Raw genomic sequence first — 5,420 nt, forward strand, 5'->3', positions numbered from 1 at the left:
ATTTTGCTATACTGTGGTATTGTACTATAGCAGTTGCAAGAACAACTGACACACACATGCACCAAAGAACATGCGCACACATTTTCACGAAACAGAAAACAAGTTATTAAGGGAAAGGGAGGATATTTTTAACAAACATAGGCAATATTGAAGGAACCATTGTTAAAGGGATAGTATTCTTTGGATATTTCTATTAAGTTTGATAGGGGTTTTCCAAGTTCAAGCCAAAGAAAAGAAAAGGTTAAAAGATTATATGTAGCCCTGTTGTTTTAATTGCTGGTTTTTAATAGTTATATATTAAACTGGTTTTACAAAACCCCCCATGTAAAATAGAAGAATCCTTCCAATTTGTGATCACATTTCTTTGGGCCAGTAATACGAAAATGTTTGCTATTAATTTTTAACATCTGTGGCTGCACCCAATGCACAGGGTTCATTTTAAAAGAAGATGTCCCTGTGTATCCAAAGGCATAAGTTGCCCTTGGTTTTAGAATTACTACTATAGATAAAGATAATGATGGGCTGTCAAGGTCTAGGAAGTTGATGATAAAATCACAGTAAACTTGTATAGGGCTCTCTATCCAAGTGGCCCAGCTGGTTGTTCACATCATATTCCCAGTCACAATACCAGTACAAGTATTATCCCAGGTTAAGTTTTCCCATGTTAAGCTATTAATACATAATACCATTTTCCTAGTTCTGGTTAGGTGATGGGCTAGCCACTAATTGGAGCAATTGAATTTGAAGTGTTTTATCTTATGTAATTTTTAACTGGCATTTGAAAAATTGTGACATTCCCAGGTGAAATCATGGTACTGCATCAGGTTGTGAAAGACTGTTCTTTCCCCAGATGGCCCTCAACATTCCATTACCTTCATTATGCCATTTTAACCACAGATCATATAAATGTTATAATCACTGTTAAAGAAAGGATTACAAGATATAAGACAGCAGATTTAGTGATACATCATGGCTGCTTCTAGGTGACTGCTCAGGATGGCCGAGAGCCTAGTAGAGACCTTTTCACCTCTGCTTCCCATGGGGCAATGACAACATAGCTTCAGGTGCTGAGGAGACCAATCAGGGCTCTTGAGTGCTACTGGCAGGGCAAAGGCTGCAAGGTAGCATTTATTTGCCAGCAAGGTGGCTCTATGGCTCTTGCTCCTATCCCTCCCTTCCCCCAGCTGGTTGTGCCTGGATGTGGAGAGGCTATTCCAGCGGGTGTGCTTCCCTAACTTGGACCAAGGGTTGAATCAGCTTCCAGCAGCTGCCAACATAAGTTTGTGTGAGTGGGTGTACGTAGGTGGCTGAAAGCTACCTAGATTTCTACCCTCATCAGGGGCAGTGCATGGAGCTCAGGTGCATTTAAGTATTTAGCCATCACCTCGCATAATGCATCCAGGCACTAGTGATACCTGTTAAGTGCACAGCCTCCCTTCATCAAAAAAATAGAGTGACTCTGAGTCACACAACAAAAGTCCCCGAAGACACTCTTCTGTCAACAAATAAAGAACCATTTTAGTATCAGAGGGGTAGCCGTGTTAGTCTGGATCTGTAAAAGCAGCAGAGAATCCTGTGGCACCTTATAGACTAACAGACGTTTTGGAGCAGAAGTCTTCGCAGCGAACACCAAGTTCGTCCAGATGCAAACTGTAAGTGAGAAATTTCAGGACAGGTAATTAATGCTAGCAAGACAACGGCTAAGATAACGAGGTTAGTTCAATCATGGGAGAAGGCCCTTTCTAGCGCGAGAGGGGAAACCAAGAAGAGGAATAACTCTCTGTAAGTAGGCAACCCATCACGTCTTTGTTCAATCCTGAGCTTATGGTGTCAAATTTGATGACTGAAACTCTAGCAGTTTCCTTTGAAGTCCAGGTCTGAAGTTTTTTGCTGCAGGATGGCCGCCTAAGTGTCTGCATAGTGTGGCCAGGTAAGTTGAAGCTCCCTAACATGTTTTGTTAATTCCATCCTCCTATATAAGTTTGTCCAATTATCCTTTTCCGTAGAGACTGCCAGTTTGGTCTCGTTGTACATAGCTAAGAGGGCATATGCTGCATATATGTGTGCTATATTACATTGGTGGAGTGCAGGTGAAATTGCGTGATAGGTGTTGGCTGATCTGGTTAGTTCCGTGATCGGTTCGCTGGAGTAAGAATGTGGGCAAGTTGGTCGAGTTTGTTGCATGAATGGTCTGAGCTGAGTTCCTATGGGTGTGAATGCAGTTGCTGGTGTCAGAAACGTTTCAGTGTTGACAGGTTGTCAATGCTGGGCGAGTATTGGCCTGCCGCCCAAGGCCTGTGAAAGTGTGGGATTCATTGCCAGGATGAGGTTGATCAGATCCCTGATTGATCGTTGGAGGGATTGCTGGGGGGCTGAGTAAAGTGATGGCCAGTGAGTCCTGTTTGGTTTCTTTCTTTGGTTTGTCTTGCAGTAGGAGGCTTCTGGGTACACATCTGGCTCTGTTGATCTGTTTCCTTATTTCCTCGTGCGGGTATTGTAGTTTTGAGAATGCTTGGTGGAGACTTTTTTGGAGGTGTTGGTCTCTGTCTGAGGGGTTAGAGCAGATGCGGTTGTACCTCAGTGCTTGGCTGTAGACAATGGATCATGTGATGTGCCCGGGATGGAAGCTGGAGGCATGAAGGTAGGGTTCTAAATGGTTCTAAAACCATTTTAGAAGTATCATGGGGAGAGGAAAAATGGAGTTTAAAAGTTGGGCCATAAAGAAGTTACTTTAGAATTTATTCTGAGTGAATATTTATCAATAAGACTAATGGTATTTTGAAACATCTGAGGTCCTGACACAACTTTACATACTAATGAAATGAAATATGATTTCCTTTAGATGCTTTGGTGAGTTTTCCCTGTGTTAGAGCAGGCTGTAGCTATTTTTAGAGTTATGTAAATAATGAATTGGCACTGATCTGTAAGATGTGATTAAAAGTACTTCCAGACAGCCCCACCATCTGCTCTAAATATTCCAAGAGGCTGCTGGTCAATGGTGTTGAAGGCGGTAGTCAAGTACTACAGATATGGAACATAACCCAGAATCAGCCTGCAGCAAGAGATTAGTCACGGCCAGGGTCTTCCCTCTCATGAGAGTAAGGAATAAAAGACTGTCCAAACCAGGAAAGTAGTAACTGTACCCCTACAGCCTATAACAGCCACACATGTGGCAGTGGGTTTAAAGGATAAAGGATCCTCCCTCCAACCTATATAGGAGCAAAGGAGCCAGACAAACACCCCCTACCCAGTTATACTTTTTCAAATGCAGTATTGAAGTCCCTAAGTATTTTCATAGAGCTGCATACAAAGAACTGTAGAGGTTAAATATTTATAGGGTTACTAGATAGCAATTGTGAACAAATGAGATGGGCAGCTGGGGGGGTAATAGGCACCTATGTAAGAAAAGCCCCCAAAAATGGGACTGTCCCTTTACTAACGGGACATCTGGTCACTCTAAATATTTACCAAACTTGTATGTTAACTGGTTCACCACGTACTTCCTAATTAGTATATATACAGTTCTGACAACAAGCTTGGTTAAAGGAAGATATGCACAAGGCATCTAAAAACAGGACAGTTTCTTAAAAGTGCAAGGAGGCCAAGGGAAGAGGAATGATTTATAAAGAGGGGGAAAGAACTTAGGGAATGGTCTGCATAAATGGATAATTTAAACATGCAGGAATGAAGGGTGCTGGAACAGCGAAATATTTCTTCAATCTCCATGACTTTGCATTGCTTGACCACTTTTGTTTAAGGCTATAATTATAACAATCCACACTTCAAGTGTATGAAACATTAAGTGTATATTTTGGCTTATTTCCCGGCCATGTGAAATAAACAGGTTTTCCAGTTTTCATTTAAATATATGCTACCCAGCAGTTGTTAGACTCACAATTATTCTTATCCTTATCTTTTCATTTTGATAATAAACTGAAGGGAGAGAAGCTGGCTGGAGGCTTATGTGAGGATTATACCATATCTATCCTCAGAAGTCCAAGATACACAGTATTAGTTCAAAATCCTCTAGTCAGAGCCTTGAAAAATTGAATAGCAGTTCTGTGAGGAAATCTTAACCACACTGTCATTTTAAGACCATAGTTTATTAACTAGTGACAGATCTATCTAGTGTAGACGGGACAATCCTAGCCTTGTGCAAACCTTCCCTATAAACATTGAGCACTTTGTGCCATCAAGGTACTTTTTATTGTGTGCTTCGGATGTTTGTTAGGAGAAAAAATAGGCTGCAGTTTTCAAAGGCTTGTTGGACCTATTGCTACTTACAGGGCCGGCCCTAGACCGAATGGTGCCTCAGGCGAGGAGCGTCTTCGGTGCTCCTCCACTCCCAACTCTATTTGTTAAACTTTTGAATACCTTATTTTTTCTACAGCACCTTGATCCCGGTGCCCAGACCCCAAGTCTGCACCCCAGATGGTCGACTGGGTCGCCTGCCCCTAAATCTGGCCCTGGCTACATACAAAAACAGTGAAATCGAAATGATGCTAATGGCCTCCTGTGAAGTAATTCCACCAACCAAGAAAATATAATAGGTAAGGCTTCTTGAGCCATCAGTAATTTTAAATGTATAGCATCAGAACTGGAACCAATAAAAAGCTAAATTCTGACCTCTGAAAAACATAGCTCATGCAGCAGCTTTGCTCTGCTGTGAGTGGGACTTCCATATCCACCTTAATGGCAACTACAAGCAGTGTTTCACCTTTAACTCTGCTTGTATATGGATTTGTTCTTACGCATTTAGGAAAACATTTTCAAATGTGGATGCCTAAAATTGTGCACCTATCTCTATATTCAGGTGCTGAGTACCTCTCAAATAATCAGTTCACATATCCAGGTGCTTCATTATGGATTTAGGAGAATAAAGCATTTTTGAGACTATTGGCTTTGTTGAATGCCAGGTGCCTCCTTATGTCTGTCCAATCCAAGGTGATTTGCTTGCAGTTATTTTCCCAGCCATAACATAGGACAAGAGAGTACCTCAAAGAGGAGGCAAAATTTAAATTTGAAGGCAGCCTGGTGCAACAGATATGGACTCAGGAGACCAGTTTTATCCCCTGACCTGGTGTATGAGCACAAAAAAGTCATTTCCCCTGTTTCCCTTCCTACCCTTTGTCTGGCTTGTCTGTTTAGAATGTAAGGTCTTTGGAACCAGGACTGCCTCTTACGTGTTTGCACAGTGCCTAACAGAATGGGGTCCTGATCTCTGCCTTGGAGTCCCTTGGCACTATGGTAATACACAAAAGCAGAAATAATTGAAGATCAGCCGCCTGTAGTTCCTCTTTAATGGAATCCCTAGGGCTAAGTACAACCAGTTAACACAATTTTAAGAGAGTATTAAATCCTGCCTGCACTAGATGTTCAGCTAGGCCTAGAAATGTGCCAACATGTTTTAAAACACCACC

The sequence above is a fragment of the Chelonoidis abingdonii genome, chromosome 10 (assembly GCF_003597395.2).
Source record: "Chelonoidis abingdonii isolate Lonesome George chromosome 10, CheloAbing_2.0, whole genome shotgun sequence".
Lineage (NCBI taxonomy): Eukaryota > Metazoa > Chordata > Testudines > Testudinidae > Chelonoidis > Chelonoidis abingdonii.